The 20,002-nt window shown below is 32.6% G+C and overlaps 1 protein-coding gene across 1 annotated transcript in view; it reads right to left on the bottom strand.

Moving 5' to 3' along the window:
- The window catches only part of LOC149897436 (plectin-like), a 109,551-nt gene that overhangs the window by 28,686 nt on the left and 60,863 nt on the right, over positions 1-20,002 (bottom strand). The window lies entirely within an intron of this gene.

Below are 20,002 nucleotides of genomic sequence, written 5' to 3'. Positions count from 1 at the left end.
AAATAGGTTTTTAAAACTTCTTTATCATCATACAACTAGACAACTTTATCAAGTTGCTAATTTCTTTAAAATACTTGCTACTTTTAAGTCAATAAGTCCTCTTATACATATTATAAAATATGTTTTTATAATAAAAGTTTCCTAAGTCTCATATACGCGAAATAGACTACAACAATAAAGGAACAATTAATAAACATAATGATAGTAATTTAGACTATTATAGAGACATCAATCACAACTCTACCATTAGTATAATCTTTAACATCTGAACTCGTATTTCATTTACAATTATTATTAACAATCTTTTAACAATGTATAAAGTAGATATAAGTCATCGGAATAAGTTGGAATCCTTTGTTTATACTCTCCATTAATAAATTTATAAACTTGTATGGATATGGATGTACTGATTTCAAATTAAATTTTATTGAACACAGTTAGAATTTGTTATGATTGTTTTATTTTAACATTTTTTATGTCAGAGCTAGCAAAATAACTGCATATTCGTCTGATGGTAAACGACCTATGTATGTAGTAGGTCTATAGTAAAAACTTTTATGTCAAATTTATTAAAATTGTGTTACTTTTTAGACAAAAATATTGTGCCATTTTCTCGCAATTTCTGTCATAATAATTTACCTCTAAAAAATTTTATTCCATGACACTACCTAAACATAAATCCATATATTTCGAAGAATACAGAAAAAGGCATTCATGAAAACTATTTCTCATGTCCGTTCCATATTCCACGATCGATTCATTGTCCACTTTTTACATCACAAAATTATACAGCCAAGGTAATATAACCCTTATTAATATACAGAATAAGACTACATTTAAAAAAAGTTGGATATAAGTTAGAAGCACAAAGCATGACCATATCTTTCAATCTATCACAAGACTTGTAATTTCATTGCAATTTGAAGGAGGCCTCAAATATAATAATGTAATAGATAGGTATCTATGATACCCATTATGAATAGTTATTATTGATAGATGTTAATAATTATTGTTATTAAGCATATTTAGTAACAAATTATTCCCACTTTTTGCAGTACTTAATGTGTAAAAAGGTAATTATTTTGTTTGTCAAGTTATTAAAGAAATCTAATCAAAGAAGCTTATCATATATCAGTTTGAAGTAAAAAGGATGGCTTTTGATTGATTTATTGAAATTTTTTTTTCATTTTTCCCAACATTTAACTTTACTTTCTATCTATTATTATCATTAACTTATAAATAGACTAACATATTACAACGCTTGCATAGGATGCTATGTTTTAAATTAATTAACCATCGATAAATCTTACATATTATAAATAGACCTGGCGCCTAACGTATAGATATTTAGAAGTTAGAACTGTATTTAGAACTTGTTTCTTTTACCACACAACCTATTGCCACATACTTGCTTTGACATTTAAGAACTATGTTACAGTTCATATTTAAGTTCCGATCCTTACTTGGTATTTTAATTCTATAATGAAGTTTACTAAATATAACTACCCATTTATTTTAAAACAGGTATATCCCTTATGACAAACAGACAAACATGAACTTATTAATAACTTATTCGCCTAGTATAGGTATACTAGCCATTCCCCACGGTTTTACCCGTATTGCTCCGCTCCTATTTATCTTAGCGTGATGATATACAGCCTGTAGCCTTCCTCGATAAATGGACTATTTACTACTACTACTACTACTACTACTAGACTAGTTCCTAGGTTTGTCGGCTTCAGTTAAACAAACAAACTCTTCAGCTTTATAATATCAGTATAGATAATGGTAATAATTTCACACAACTATAACCTAACTTAGTTACCACTTAAGATACTAAGTTACATCAATACAATGCTATGTCGTATCTAAGTTAGGCTGAACGTGATGACATCACTGCTGAGTCACACCGCCCACGGCCGTTCAATATCTTATTGTTTTGAATATTTCGAAACTCGATGAATTAATGTTTGTGTTTACTTAAAAATATTACCTATTAAATTAGTAGATGCTAAAATAAGCCACGCAATAAAGAATATAGAATAAATATTTTAGAAAGGTTTGTTTCAGTACCTTAACTTTCATTTACTTTTAATCAAATTAACGGATATGGGGATTTATATACCATACATTGGATATTGCTCGTTCATAAAAAATACATATTTTAATAATTAAAAGCCAATTTAGCGACATCAAATGCGAAAAAATCGAATAATCAAGTTGAAAATTTTAATTATAAGATAATTCATAAACTAATTTGAATGGAAAACTGACCTGAACAGTGAACATGCGATATTACCGTAATTTATCGCCTAATACAAAGAACCATTGCTCCAGTACATCACCTTTTAACCAACCAATAAAGAGCCACCCTGTATAGGTAAATAACCCTTCATCTCTTACTAGCTAGATAACACAATCAATGTTCCCAGCTTATCTGGCCATCGTCTCACGTCACTCTAATTAGAGGCTGTACCTGCCACTCTCGTTAGTTCAGTAAAGTTGTTTTGTATAGCTTACATGTCATCGAGGGAAGTAATTAAAAAGAATATGTCCACCATCTTAAGGTATAATTAATATGCTCATAATAAATAAATTTTTATAAGCTAGAAAAATATCGAACACGAAGCGATTCGACATCGAATTTTTTTATTCTTAAAAAAATTTCCAATATAAAACTTAAAATTTAATGCTACTAATTATGTATTATCCGCTCATCCCTTTTCTAGTAACTGTATGCTTATTTCTGAAAACTATGTACGAATTCGCTGAAATTTTATACAACCTGTTATGTTTTTCCTAACTAAAGTTTGTTAAGTTTTAGACAAAGCTGGCGAAGCCGCGGGAGGAGCGCTACTAAACTATATGATACATACTTCCATCCTCATTTCAACCAGTATCTACATGTACTTCAAAAGTTCCTTCACACACTGGTCTATTTATTTCATATACCTTCTCGTTTCTATTTAAATCATGCTGAATCACAGAACAATAAACTCAGAAGGGAGCGGTTCATTAGATCGTGTTTCCATCTCACGACTCAACATTTCGTGGACTTGGTGCAGTCTGAGAATATTGCTAACGTCAAAACTGTACAATACTTTCATCACGAATAGAGATAGAACTGCATCCAAAGTTTTGTAATAAGATTTAGATACGATTCTAAAATAAGTATATCTTTACTTAATATTATAAAACTCAAGAGTTAACACATTAGGTAGAATATTCGGCGCTATAATTTGCAATTTCTATAACTATAAATACAGACAACACGACAAAACAAAATTGCACAGAAAAATCATCAGAATATTCTCATTCAAGAGAACATAAGTTTTAAAAACAACCCCGCTACTTATGCAAGCTTTAAAAATCTTTCAAAAGCTTTAAAACGAAACCTCGTCAAAAATATAACCTACATAAAAAAATAACGATTCCAAACACATTAAAAATCCACAAAATCAATCAACAAGTATAGCCCTCAAATCCGAGGGTCAACAGTCAACACCCAACATCCGAATCGGATGAGATCATAAATGATATCACAATTCGATCATCTTAAATATTTGACCACTTTTAAACGATTAATGATATAAAAAGTTTCGTATTAAATTGTTTCGTAGACCGTCTGGAAACAGTCATGCTTTTTGTGTACTGTCTCAGTATTTATTTTATTTTTACTTTTTATGTGCATAAAAAATGTTTCAGTAAAGGAACTTTGAAGATAAAGTTCTTATTTAAACATTACATAATCCAAAATTTATTATACTACGAACATTTTGAGTGTCAGCAACAAATATATCTGCAAAAACATTCCAAACAAAATTAGTGGAATGTAGAAAAGTACAGGTACTATAGGTACTTCCTAATTCTTCAAATTTTACCCACATAGATATGTATTTGTATCAATTGTACCTACATAATATTTATATATTATTATGTAGGAACTGGGAACATTATCACCTTACCAAAAGCTACACTTCTAAATTCTCACAAGTTGAGATTTGCTATAAAAAGGACGGACTGCAAGTGCAGTTGACTTCTGAGAAACATGCCGTCATGCCATAAATGGAGTTTCATGTAACGGTGACTAACACGAATGTAGTAACTTTATAGTTTATACCGAAAAGCGCTCGATTTAGAACATTGTATCACTACATAGTATAAAACAAAGTCGTTTTCTGTATCCCTATGTCCCTATGAAAGCTTAAATCTGTAAAACTACGCAACGGATTTTGATGCGGTTTTTTTTAATAGATAGAATGATTCAGGAGGAAGGTTTAAGTATATAATTTATTAGATTATAGACAAAGCGGTCGAAGCCGCGGGCGGAAAGCTAGTTAACAATATTTAAGAGAATGAACATAAAGGAAATAAAATCCAAACGTTAATTTTAATGTTAATATATTGCTTGTTTTTAATTCTTAGTGTAACCCTAATAAGTGTTTACTACAATTATCTACTCTATTTTAAATCTTTTTTGTTTATTTATTTTCTGCTTTCATAGATAGAGGTAAGTTTGTATTACTAACTAAAGCGTACGTTACTTTTGCTTTCCCCTTTCGTCATCTAATACACAACATGTCCCGCGAAAGGGACAGTCAAACAGACATACATAACACATGTAACAGGAGCCATAATCGACAGCCGTACTTCCGCACGTCACGCGCCAGTAACGAGGAAAGCCGGGGGATAGCTATAGTCATAGAAAGCAACACCTAACACCTGACAGGTGATCTCAGATACTTTACGTCATCTTACGTCTCAATCAGTGGACGATGATGAGGTTAAAGAACTGATGAATTGACGTGGTTTTAATTAAACTATCGACGTCTTAAATCGATGTTATAATTCAAAGCTATAATCATAATATTACGTACAGGTGATTCAAATGTGCTTATGGAAAAATGTGATGACGAATCAGAGACTTTATTTGATGTTACATTGTGTTATAACGGATATTAAGCATAATAGAAATAAAATATAGAACAGGTGATTAAAGGAGATGATGAGAACAAATGATTCACAATATTTATACCAAAACTGAAGCGAATCTATAAAACTGCTTATTCCCAAATCCATTAAACTAACAAAACAGAAAACACGCACGAAACTTCTCAAATAAACGATTACAGAGCACACAAATTACTCGTGAATTCTTCTGGCGCAATTGGTAATTGTATCAATCCATTCCGAACATAAATATAACTTAACCTTCCGTCTTTTTCCATCGAAGGAAAAAAACAACATCAAACGTTCAAAACAAACACCGCTGATGAAGTAATCTTATTAACATATTTATTACTAGATTTCCGCCTGCGGCTTCGCCCGCGTTTTCAAAGGAAAACCCGCATAGTTCCCATTCCCGTGGGATTTCCGGGATAAAACCTATCCTATGTGTTAATCCAAGTTACCCTCTATATGTGTGCTAAATTTCATTGTAATCGGTTTAGTAGTTTATGCGTGAAAACCATACATACATACATACATACTCTTTATAATATTATAGTATAGAAATACGCAAAACCACGAAATATAAACGCAAGTATTCGCTAATCCCAAATCCCAATACTATATTTACTATGTCCACATTTTAATGTAAAGATATTTGCAGACAGGCCACAATACAAATAACTTGGTTTATCAGGTAGCGAGTGTCAAATGACTCGCAGTGTGTTCTTAGAAAATCAATTTAATATGCAAAAATAAATAACACCTAAACTTTTTATAGTCGTTTAAAGTTTTAAATTTATAAAAAACATACCTAATATGTGATAGAAATAGGATCGTAAAAACAAAACTAATCTTATTCATAACAGTTACCCTTAAAAACTTCTAAATATTACTTGAAATAAGTGTTCATTTCGAGAGAAGAACCTAGGAATAACACACACCATATTACTAATATTATAAAGCTGAAGAGTTTGTTTGAACGCGCTAATCTCAGGAACTACTGGTCCGATTTGAAAAATTATTTCGGTGTTAGATAGCCGGATATTTATCGAGGAAGGTTATATGTCATCAATAAGCCAAGTTTAATTTTTAATTATTTTCATTTCCAATGGTCATATTTTGTCCAGTTTTTATAAGTAAACATTTCTCTAAAACTATATCAAAATAACGGTGCATCAAAATCATCTCGCTACCCATATTGTGCCGTACGCATGACTGGATGCGCCGGCGCACCTGCGCTTCCTGCGCCGTTCATAGACACTGCCCATATGTAGCACTTCCGAAGTTTGATTCATGTGACAATTATCATTGTTAGGAGACAGGTCTATTTTAATAATATTATTAATAAACTTCATAATGTATTGAAGTATAGATGGCGTCTGTTAGTCGATATATTTTTATTTTACCTAAATAACAATCTGGATGGAAAACTTGAATAGGATAGGTATTATTCATTACACGTTATTTACCTTTATCCCTACAAAAAATTGTACGCAACGACAACAACAAGCTTCTGAACATTAAAATTCATATCACAAGAAAAGAAGGTCTAAGTCCTTTACAATATTTTTTTTGAGTTACCTAGTCAGTCGCCATGGATAACTTAGGATATTATTGTCACGTTAATCATCTTTATACTACAAAACACATACCTACAGAACTAGAACCATAACAACGCAAAATCAAATCAAGACAAAAAAGCCAAAACGTACCAAACACAAACAAGATTTATAACCTACATTTTAGCAATCAGCCTACGATATTTTATCGAATCCTTAAACTGGTTATGCAAAATAAAAAGAACACAGTTAACACCATCGAAGCAATACCTTAATTTAACGCTAACGGTGAAACCGATAAAATATGGCGAATTCAGAAAACAACGGTACAAACAATACAGAATGGAAGAAATACAAATTGATCGCTAACAGCGCGGAGATCCGTGCTTTGTGATTTATTAACTGATAGTGAAAAGGTAAATAAAGTTTTGAACAATTGAAGACCTCATTCTAGATTTTAGAAGCTAATGATACCTATGACGTCACAATACATTAAGAATTATTAACAGGATTTGTTACTGTAAAAAAACTTGTGGACATTTATTTAAATGAATATGCAGATAAAGAAAACAAATAGGTACTTAATTCCCCTATATTATTATGACATTTTTACAGAATATTCAAAAATGTATGTGCTGTTGTTTTATTCGAACTTCGATATCTCCTTACTTTGACTTATTCAAAAACTGGTATTGCGTGCGCTCGCAATATGTATTACTTCCATAGATACAAAAGAGTGTGGGCCCTAATAGCGTTCCCTGTGAGACTACATATTTTATCTCTTGAGTGGTGAATAAATATTTATTACCAAAGAGGTTTTAGCATATAAATAAACCACCTTTACTTCAGAGTTCATTTTGCCCACGTATTTTTATATTTAGAAATTAGTCGTCAAGCCAGTCTTAAATTTGCAACGTTTAAACATGCCCTCCAAAAACTTTAAACCTATTTATTTAAACATTATCTCATTCCGTATAAATATTGTGTTAAAACATCTAAAAACCGATTACTTTGTGTACCGGACCGACTTGTTCACACAGAACGTAAAAAATTAATGGTATATTATTGTTTAACCGCAAGCCATTTGTTCCAGCGATGTCTGAGAACTTTTGTGCGAAATCCGCTGAGCATTTAGTTAATACACGTTAGATAAGGACTAATTAGGTGCATAATTATCTATATTAATGCGCAGTGGGTCTTCTCATAGGTATTTTAGATATTTTCTTCTACATATTGCAATAGTTATAATGTTTATATCGTCTTATGGAGCATATATTTTAGCATCTCCTTGCGGATATCGTAGCTAGAGGACATAGTAGCCATTTTTGTGAAATCAATAATAGCAAGCTACATCAATATTAAAGCTATTCAGATTTTTACAGTAAATCTACTCTTCTTTCTTTCCAAACAATCCTAAAGGGGTATAGGTATAGGTGGCTATAACCATTAACAGCTTAACAACAATAAAAACTATAAAAATAACTACAACAACTTCATGTAACTTATGCATCATGTGCGAAAGCTAAATATAGATTCATTCCCAGCAGTCATGCATTTTTCCACGAGCAATTATCTCCGAATGCATCAGACCGTAAATAAGGAACGCGGAAAGTGTAGCAATTTGAATATCTATTGAATATGAATCCAATTGTGAATCCATAAATCATCTCGTATGTGAAGCGTTTTATTGTGCTTTGAACAAATTATCATTAATAATGCAGATAAATGAAGTGATGGTTTTACTTGGACAAGTATAAACAATACCTCGACTACATTACTAACCTATATTTATGTCTAATGACATGTTTGTCTATGCTCAGTATGAATTCAATGTGTTTATATATACTAATATTATAAAGCTGAAGAGTTTGTTTGTTTGTTTGAACGCGCTAATCTCTGGAAATACTGGTCCGATTTCAAAAATTCTTTCGGCCTTAGATAGCCCATTCATCGAGGAAGGCTATAGGCTATATATCATCACGCTAAGACCAACAGGAGCGGAGCACTGCGGATAACACCTTGGAGCTCAGCTTGTTAGAAATAACTATAGAGTTACTTACTTGGATATATGTACATAAGATGAAACAAAATGCGAAAAAGTATGTATGAGGTATCCCAGGTTCACTATGCGAAGTTACAAATTACTTGTTACCATCTCTAACTACCAAATCAGTTACTTCAGCCAAAATTCCAGAAAGTTCTTTAATAAAAATGCAAACTTGACCATAATCGTCAATCATATTTTCTCTCGCTACTCGATAGCATTTATTAAGTGCAATTGGCCATGAGCTATGCGGCTGGTGTGATCATGTGTAATTTATGCACGATTCTAATGGCTTGAACGTCATTATGAACGCTTGATATGCATGTGTATCGACATGTGATCTTAATAAGGGGAAACTATTTTATTTTTTAGAGATGCTTGTCTCGGTTCCGTCAAATTAAAAAAGATCTTGTGTTATTCAGGAATAATGTAACTTACTGCTGGTGAATGATTTTCCAAAATCAGTTAAGTTATTTGCCTGTAAACTTTAACTATTTCATAATATTGAAGTGAAAACTTCTTTAGCGGCGTTGGGTATAAAATCTTAAACTCGCGTCAGGACACGTGGCCTGATCGAAAAAGCGTAAGAAGGATGTTTTTTTTTTTTAAAGCCCTTATATTCCATGCGTAAGACGGATACCATTCCAAAATATCAAACATGCTGAACGTTAATAATCAAGCTTTCACTTCTGCCGGCACTCCCGGAGTGCAACCCGTCTTTTTTTATTTTTATCAAATTATTATAACGTATCGAATTATATTGGAAAAGCCTTACAAATCCACAGCTATCGACAAACAGATCAAACAGGGGTCAAATCAAGAATCTCTCCATTTTACAGCCTTATTCAACCATATGCAATTCCAACGTGAACTTTTAACTCGTCTAGAATGCGGTATTATATAACTGTCGTTCATGTCTGACTGCTTTAGTCATTGCTATTTTAGCGCAACCAATTGTTTATATATACCTCATAGTTTCCTATGGAACTCTAGCGAATCTGTTTGTAGCTTTAATCAAATCATGATGGTTACCGGAACAAAATTTTACGCATTTTATGGTCTTTAAAATACCGCTACGCAATAAGATATTTCACATTAATCTTTTCTTTTATATATATGGAGGGCAAACGAGCAGACGCAAAGCCCAATGTTAATAGCAAAGTGCGTTGCCCATAGAGTCCAAAACGTAAGTTGTGTGTTGCCTACCATAGAAGGAAAAAAATCTTGCCTAAACCTAACAATTTTCCATTCACTAAAAACTTCCTAAACACGATGGATAATCATTTTAGGTAAATTGAATCTAAATCCTCTAATAGAAGATAACATTATTGCCTCAATTAATTCTACACATGTAACATCAAATACAATAAAAAGTAATGTCATGAGGCATAATATAAAGCCCTTACGTCATCCTGAAGATCAGAGACGTGGCTGCACAATTTGCATTGAATTATTACTTGGACTATACTAATTCAATTCTTTCTCATCAATGTTTACACTAAAAATTAACATCTAGATTGTAAATGAGAAAGTTAACGGCCAAGATGTTAGATTAGCAACGCAGTTCAAATTGATTGGTTCTTTATTTTTGCATTCGTATTTAGAAATTTCTATTAATTTTTAAATTCGTATTTGGAATTTCAGAGCACTTCTTAATGCCTACTACACTAACTAATTTTTAGTCTGAGTTTAATTTCCAGAAAGTAATGAAAACATTGTGTAGAAAACTCAATTGACAACTTGTTGATGTTTCATAAAATCGCATAGTTATAAGTTAGTTTGTCATTTATAGTATGTAAAATGAAGCGTCTTTATTCATAGATACATTTAGAGACAAAAATAACTCACTGAAAGAAAACGCAAAAACGCTCACTCACATTTGTGATGCTACTTTTTTTGTTCTTATAATTTATATGTTTACTCATACTCATCTCTTATTAATTCTGGGAAACATTCTATCTATAATATTCTTTTCATCACTTAAATCAAAAAACACCATCAAATTTTGTCTAATCATTCCATCTATAAACACGTCTCAAACTTCACCTATCGCATTACCGACACTTTAATAGCATTAATAAATCACCATTACCGTTCAATCAATTGGAACCACAATAGATGCAAAGATCAAATGGGTTCATTAATTCTTGAAGCGTGGCAATCTGTACGATCTTTATGTCAGGTGACAGGTGCCTTGTAACTTGGAGTATGTGTTCATCGTATTAACCTGAATGTGTATTTACTTGTTAGTTAGTCTGTATGTGTGCGATTGTTTCAAGTGTTTTTTGCCTTATGTTGCTACGTCTTTGGCAATAATTTGCTGATTATCATGTAGTTTTGTTTATAATTTTATGGTATCAACTTACTATGGATGTTTTTCACTTAACGGGCATAATCAATTTAAAGAAGTAAAAGGTTTGAAGATTAATTTGCAAGCCACATATTCAACTGAGCATGAACAAAAGGGGGAAATTTAATATCCCATAATATGATATCATCAGCAACTATCTGAAATGCTTATCTGTACCTTAATTTGTAAAAAAGTGCGTGAATAATGAATAAAGTTCATATCAACCCAACCGGCTTACTCAAAAAAGTACCATTACCATTTATATCTACATGATTTAACAATAAAGCAAATAATGCATCATGCCTCCAGCCACTTCAACTTTCTCGAAATATCCGACCATACCAGGCTCAATCGCTTTCATACCACCGTGTTATAAATTGCATCAAGTACCATCTGTTATTTCAAAGGATCATAAGATGTTTGTAAGATTCAGCTTGTTTGGATTATTTTAAGTAACATTCGTATGATTAATTTGGCAATTAACGTCTGGTTCTTTAAGTCCTACTTAACTTCTTGTTTCTTTACTAAATATAGTTTCTACATTCGTTGATATATTTCAATTACAATTGATACATTGTGTGACCAATGTACTGCGTGCTGTCATTCGCATAATAACATTAATTATCCTATCCATTTATACGTTTTAATTGCTATTCGTATTCCAACCATATTAGGATAACAGAATCGTCAATAGCACGTGATATATAATTATGAATGCGTCTATATAAATCATCCAAAAAAGTATTCGCTCTATGACCATCAGCTAAATTAAAGGCCATCATCATAAATCAAAACATGTTTTAATTAAGAAAAACAAGGAAGAGCGTCAGTTTCCTTACTGCAAAACGTATTCTTTACACAGGAAATGTTCATACGATTTTAATTTCCTTTACATGCATTTTAGTCTTTGTTTAAAACGTAAAATTTGCAATTAGTTCTGCAGATAATAAAACGCATCCAATTAGTTTAGATCATCAAGTTAAGGCAGATAATAAAATACCGATAAATTATTGAGGTTACAGCTAAAGACTTATGTCATAATCTTAACTTGTCGCAAATAGTACTCAATCATTGCAGGTAAAACAAAGTTTGCGTGTTTTCTTCGCAATTGATATTCAAAAAAAATCAATATATATTCAATCATGTAGAAACGTTGTTAGGTTGTTAGTAAAATATCAAAATACCTTTACTTTTCTACTAGGTGACTCCAAAGCCATGTATCTGTACTGCTCCGACGATCTGCGCACTTCACGACCCCGGACATCTTCCATGGACGACTTCTCTTCTCCTCTCGACAGCGTCGTCACTTTCCTTACGATTCGCGTCGTAATCCTTCTCTGTCCTGTCTCATCTTTCTTCGAGATCTTTGTAGACTCAAGCGAGGAGCCTAGGACCTCGGTCGACATGCGTTTGTTCGTGTGAATCGCCTGCAACTCCGAAATGCCTGCGCCACCAGCAGAGGTGGGCAGGGCGAGCGCGCTCTCCCCATCGTACTCGAAGTGAGTCTGGTTACCATCGTGGACGATTCTACCGTTGTAACTCTCCTTGTATCCAGAACGGTAGCTGGTTCGTTCCATTCCAGGGTAATTTCCATCATACACTGTTTCGTTTCTAGTCAAACTCTCACGTAAGCTTCTCGGTACAGAAGGTAGGTTCAAACTAGTCGTGATCGGTGAACCGACCGGCGACTGCGGCGGTTTCTTCAAGCTCGATTTCAATGGTTTCTCATCGCCTTCGAGCGTTCCTTGCACAAAGAGGCGCTTACTGCTGCCCTCTTTGACGAATCTGTACATCGACATTCTCGATTCGTTCCTGTCAGGCCTTCACAGGCCACAGCATAATACTGTTGCTTTGACGCACTGCAATGGCATTATCACCTTATTAAGGATTCGACACGCGTTCCGCGACTACCCACCGTTATGTGACGGAACTAGTAATAGACTTAAAAGACCATTTCAATGATAAGTGGGAAATTGTCAAGAAATTGATTTCATTTAACGCGGTCTATTGATAGCTATTGTTTTAAACAAATGGAGATATTATTTATGTAAAAGCGTTATATATCAATACCATTCAGATAATTTTACAGTTTAAGATAAGGCCTATAGCTTTAGAAAGTCGACATACCTATTAATAATTAACACAACTTAGTAAAAAATACGTACAGGGAGGAAAAGCTACACCTAGAAACAACAGGTTGAGCGAAAGAAAGTGAACGTAAGCTACAGTTAAAGTATTCAAGCCACGATCGGATTAGGCAAGAGACCATATTAGGTCTGATCGACGAATATGGCCAGGCCCTTCCGGAGCGACTGCGTCAAGGAAACGTATAGACGTTAACGAGTCACTGTGATACGTAATTGGCGCTTGCTTTGTTGACTATTTTTAAATGGTTTTACCATTGAGATCAAATATTACATACGATATGACAGGACAATTTAGTGATGAAATATATATAGATAGATATGTGACTGCTCTTTGTGTATCTAATTAAAAACAGCGTTTAACAAATTGAAGGTAATAACAACGTGTATGTGGGAGTATTTAAATTATTCAAAAAATTTACGCCTTGTGAGGTTCCAAGTTCTTTAGTAAAGAAACTTTCAAAGTCGAAATTTATTTCTTATTTCAGAAATCTCCATAACACCTGTACTTAAGTTATATACCACTTCAAATTGACTTCAACATATGCAAAAATAATTCCCTATAAAAATACTTTAACCCATCCGATGATAATTAACCGTCTGTTGCATTGACGGTTCTGTAGACCTTGACCCACAGTCTTGCGTAAAGGTGTTATGTAAAATTAAGTATGGGCGTTGAATAAAATCGTGGGTGACGTCACAAGTGTTAAGTTAACAAGATGTTCGATTTGATTTGGCATTAATGGATCGATTTCTGGATTATTTCCGAACTCTACTCCATCAGCATGATTATAGTTAAGTGCTGAATTAAATTGACTTGTGATTTTGAAGTTAATTTTAACATTCTCAGTATTTTAGATCTACGAATCGTATTCTAACGGTCCTAGTTTTACGAGTTTTATTAAAACATCTATCTTTACCTCCCTAATCGAAAAAATAATTGCTGACGAAGAAAGACCACAAAATTTTAAAGATTTTTCATTGTGCTACAAGACTAATATCATTAGGACTTCTTTCTACAAATACAAAAAGGTGATTTCACATACGTATAGTAAATTGATTAAATCCAATGAAACCTGGCTGAACAACTCCAATCCTGGAAGCCATATTACCGAAGGATTGGATGATGGTAATCGGTGAGGAAGGATAAACTATAAATTAATTATGTTTGGCAGTGCGAAGCCCATAAACTGCTGTATCGATCGAAGACGCTTGACAAAGGTTGAGCTAATCTTAAGCAGCTTTGCTGATAACTAAATAGGTGTGTTTTAATCTTGACACTACAAGAAATAAATACAATAGTGTTTTAGTTAAAGAAGGTAGTGAAGTCTAATCAGGATAGGTATGTGAAAAACTGAATACTGCATAAAAATTAACGTCTACGAAAATCACTAACCATAAATAGAATACATAATTTGTGTTTTATCTATATAAACTAAAGTAAAACCAGCCAATTTTATTAATGGCAGATTGACGTGTACAAAAAAAAAACTATTCAGACAATTAGCTGTAGATAATTAAGAACAACCGCGCAAATTATGGTACACATCTTGCAAATTATTGCAAATATCAGCTACCTATAAGCCGCTGTGAAGTCAAATTCATACCATACATGGATATGTAACCATACAACATACATAGCCTGGCTATATTATACTATCTGTGGCCTGGCTTTGCGACTGTCATGCTAATTGATGGTGTAAGCTTTGCTTGACCTTATTTTAGTATACATTGTTCGGTAGTAGTGTGTGTTTCTTGATAGAAATAACTTTGACTAGCCGATGATTCGGGTTGGAATTGATAGAAGAATGGATAAGTAAAATAATATAACGAGTAAACAAGCCTTTACTCTTAGATGACCCAGGTAAAAACTAACTGTAAAATGGATAAAGAATATAGTAAGTGTAACTAGCAAACAATTTTGAAAATCAATTAAAATCGATTGTTCTAGAGATTATTTCCTAAAAACTCAACTAAAACCTTCCTCTTCATACAATTTTAATAGATAAAAAGTTTATATTGTAATGTTCAACACACAATTTTTTATCCTAATCTTTTCAAGTCCCTAAATGCTCAATAAAGTAGGTAAAGTAAGAACTTGAAACCTTACGAGTTATTTCACGCTCAAAATATGTGGGCGATAAAATATTTATGATCAATAAAATTAAACCAATACATCATATCTACAATTAAATTGAATATTAACTCGTGGGCTGCATAATGTAATATTTTTTGCGGGGGACATAGCAATGACGCCTACTGACGAACCTTGGATGACCATAAAGGTTGGTATATTAAATACTCCATGGTGGAATTCGTTGTAATTTCCCTCGACCTTGTCACTACGAATTTTTGAGTCTGTGCACATACAGGGTGTACCAAAAAGTAGTGATGAACGGAAGCTGAGAGGTAGAGGACCTAAAGGGCTATCCGAATCACCCCCATGTATGTTATGCGATTTTTCGTATTTTCGGAGTTATGACGTTTTTTTCAATTTTTCACCTATCGCCGAGTACGATGATATTTTCACTCATGCTGACGTCAATGATTGCGGAAGATGCTTGATTTTTTTTGTGTGCTAAGCTGAAAGATAGGCCAATTCAGTATGGTAACATTTACTATCGTTAGATCTTTGAATGGAATAAAAAAAAGAATTAAATGGCAAGAAAGATAAAATTACCCAGTATGTTCACCACTTCAAGGGCCCGTAAAAAAATAAAATCACATAAAAAAAGTTTTCCGTTTGACTTTTAAAAACTTGCTCTATCTATCAGATAGCTACCCTGAAAATTTCATTTAATTATTCAGAAGGCTTCAATCGAAAAATTTAAATCTAAATGTGGTAAGTGCAAAAATTGAATTAACTTGATGATCATTAAAACCAATAAATAGGTGTTTAATTACCAGAAATTTTTTAAATAACCCCGCTGTTGCTCAATGCAAGTGCGACATCACCGTAAAAAGTTGTCTTTTGAATGTCTGAATGCCCTTTTATCATTTTTAATGGTTTCTTCTGCTACTATGAATTTCCGGGTTATTTCGTCCAAATTGTGGCAGTCTCTCGTCTTTGTAGTATCCCCAAGGAAAAAAATCAATAGGGTTTATGTCCGGGGACCGTGCAGGCCAGGCTAAAGGGCAAAGATACCCTGAAAGATGGATTGGTCGTTGCAGCCTGCGCATGCGCCGGTGATGCCTGCCTTAAAGCCTGGCCTCCACGGTCCCTCGACCTAAACCCCATTGATTTGTTTCAATGAGAATACTAAAAAGACCTCGGCTACTTGAGAAAATGTCACAATTTGGACGAAATAACCCGGAAATTCATAGTAGCAGAAGAAACCATTAAAAATGATAAAAGGGCATTCAGACATTTAAAAGACAACTTTTTACGGTGATGTCGCACTTGCATTGAGCAACAGCGGGGTTATTTTAAAAATTTCTGGTAATTAAACACCTATTTATTGGTTTTAATGATCATCAAGTTAATTCAATTTTTGCACTTACCACATTTAGATTTAAATTTTTCGATTGAAGCCTTCTGAATAATTAAATGAAATTTTCGGGGTAGCTATCTGATAGATAGAGCAAGTTTTTAAAAGTCAAACGGAAAACTTTTTTTATGTGATTTTATTTTTTTACGGGCCCTTGAAGTGGTGAACATACTGGGTAATTTTATCTTTCTTGCCATTTAATTCTTTTTTTTATTCCATTCAAAGATCTAACGATAGTAAATGTTACCATACTGAATTGGCCTATCTTTCAGCTTAGCACACAAAAAAAATCAAGCATCTTCCGCAATCATTGACGTCAGCATGAGTGAAAATATCATCGTACTCGGCGATAGGTGAAAAATTGAAAAAAACGTCATAACTCCGAAAATACGAAAAATCGCATAACATACATGGGGGTGATTCGGATAGCCCTTTAGGTCCTCTACCTCTCAGCTTCCGTTCATCACTACTTTTTGGTACACCCTGTATATGATATTTAAAAAACGTGTTGGTTTTGCCGCCAACGTATGTAACGTTACTTTTTTAAATGTTGTAGCAATAGTCTAATAGGTAATATATTGTTTTTAAACGTATACTTGTTTTTTTTTCTGTTTAGTGGTTATTTTTAAAATCGTGTTTTTATTTATTAAAACACATAGGTACTAACAAATTGTCATCATATAAATAGAGCAATTCATACATCACGTTTCTTAAAATGTAATAAAGTCTACATTTTATGTTTTAGCAAGTTATTATTCAAAGTAATTAACTTCAACTTGACCTTGAAGTTGAGTTCATCAATACTTAGCATTTTAAATGGTATTACATTACAAGTTACGTTTTAAGTTACGCAAAAACTTAAGACATGATAACTTGAAAGTGTCGAATGATATTGTGGTGTCGAATTTCTTTTAGGAAGGAAGGAAGATTATTAAATAACTTGACTTCATAAGAATGTTATTAGGTTTAAGAAGAAAGGAGAGACAAACTTGTCATTGAAATGAAATGACAAGTTTTGTTGAAATAAAAACGTGATAAGTACCTATTCTTAATTAAATCGGACTAATTGTAAGAATATTTTTAAATTTTTATACAATTACAAATCTAGAGAATATAGTTAGACGATTGCAATTTGTCTTTTCATGTATCATTTCTACAAATCGGTTTATTCTATCGATAAGCATTGTATCCAAATTTGATCAGTAGTTTAGATGGTGTATTTTCCTTTAGTTGTACATAAGATTTGTATAAGAAATAATTTTTCAATTTAATTTGGTAATTATGAATTAGTCATAAAATTTAGTAATTCAACTATATTCATTATAACAATAACGTTTACATCAGACCCAAATTAATTGTTTTTTTATGCATTGTTTATTTACGGACGTGTTTATATTTCATATTATTTTTATATTAAGTTCGATCTCTTAATATAAATAAATACTGAACCAATTTTGATAGTAGGTACATAATTTGAATCAACACCATACAAATTGCTTTATTTAATCACTTAACTTCGACATTAAGATTTTAAGAACCGGTTAGTATGTAAACAACAGTTTTTATGACCACAAAACATGAAAATCTCGGATTGTCTCACAGTTTTTACTATCTGTACGTCAATTAATTCTTCTCAAATGAATAAAATTAACACCATAAACAATAAATGCTTTTGAATAAAGTATAATTTTATCAATAACATTTCAATTTTCTAAAATAAAACCTTTATTTATTTTTCATTTTCTGTTTAAATTTTAAATCACATATCCACACATGCTATCAAGCACCATGACTTAATTCACACATCCTACACACAACCTCCTTTGTTTAAAACAAAAACTTTTTAACGAAAAAAAAAATATACGAAAAACCGCGGGAAAATTTAAATCATTCTATAATTCTAGAACGCGCATCGAATCACATCACTACACACCACAGATAACCAACGGGAGTCGTAGTTTTATTTTTAATTTATTTTTCGTATTCGTTGCGCGCGCGCTTCGTTCGGCTTCTGGCAGGTGACTGGTCGCCGGTTGGCTCTGTGCGTTGTGAGTCTGTGGACCGTGAACTATCGGGGCATGGTGGACTGTATTTTTGTAAAAACGGTACAAAATGAGTACGGTGATTCGCGACGTGGGATTCGATAGGAATTGTTGAAATATGTAATTGATTGCAACTCGGACTTTTCAACTTTTTAAGTGGTGACAGACTGAAATAAAACCTACAAGGCTACATGGTGTCATATAAAAACAGCTACTGAAGTGATTAAGACTCGACTCCTGGTCTAATTCACTAATGAAAATTGCTTTTAAGTTTTAACAGAATACAAATAAAATGTCACACTACATACTTAATTCGTTCAATGCATGTTTAGTGTTTTCATGATTTAATCAAACTTGATAGTTAATTTCTTTTCTCAAACAATACAACTGTGAAAACCGCATTCAATTCGGTGCAGTCGTTTTTCGGGTAGCAGCTTACATCCTCTGGAAAATATTACGCAACATACAAATATTTTACGAGTGTCTGGCTGCAGAAAAATATATTTCATTTAAAATCAAACTACATTCAAATAAAAAAATCCTATGCAATTGGTAATTTCCTGGAAAATATCTTCAAATACATTGAATATAAAAACCTAAATATTAGAATTAAGATTGCTCTAAACAACAAGTTTCACAATGAACCAATAAACAAAACAAACTATGAATTATGTATAATTTATAATTAATTATTAATGTCACGTGGGCTGAGTTTATAGCACGACCGCATTCTTATTTTTTCAATGTCTTTATGAAACCGCCTCTTTGATCTTATATCCTCAATATTAAAATTAATAACTATACAGGGTGTCCCAAAAAGTAGTGATGAACGGAAGCTGGGAGGTAGAGGACCAAGAGGGCTATCCGAATCACCCCCATGTGTGTTATGCGATTTTTCGTATTTTCGGAGTTATTACATTTTTTTCAATTTTTCATCTATCGCCGAGTACGGTGAGATTTTTATTTATGGTGACGTGAATTATTGCGCTAGATGCTTGATTTTTTTTGTGTGCTAAGCTGAAAGATAGGCCAATTCAGTATGGTAACATTTACTATCGTTAGATCTTCGAATGGAATAAAAAAAAGAATTAAATGCCAAGAAAGATAAAATTACCCAGTATGTTCATAACTTCAAGGGCCCATAAAAAAATAAAATCACATAAAAAAGGTTTTCCATTTGGCTTTTAAAAACTTGCTCTATCGATCAGGTAGCCACCATAAAAATTTCATTTTATTATTCTGAAGGCTTCAATCGAAAAATTGAAATCTAAATGTGGTAAGTGCAAAATTTTTATTAACATGATGATCATTAAAACCAATAAATAGGTGTAAAAAACAAGCATCTAGCGCAATAATTCACGTCACCATAAATAAAAATCTCATCGTACTCGGCGATAGATGAAAAATTGAAAAAAATATAATAAC

The sequence above is a fragment of the Colias eurytheme genome, chromosome 25 (genome assembly GCF_061535395.1).
Source record: "Colias eurytheme isolate Ceu_HAF_F1 chromosome 25, ilColEury1 Martin Lab GWU primary, whole genome shotgun sequence".
In the NCBI taxonomy this organism is placed as follows: Eukaryota; Metazoa; Arthropoda; class Insecta; order Lepidoptera; family Pieridae; genus Colias; species Colias eurytheme.
The sequence above is the reverse complement of the archived record's forward strand: the minus strand, read 5'-3'. Positions and strand labels throughout refer to the sequence as shown.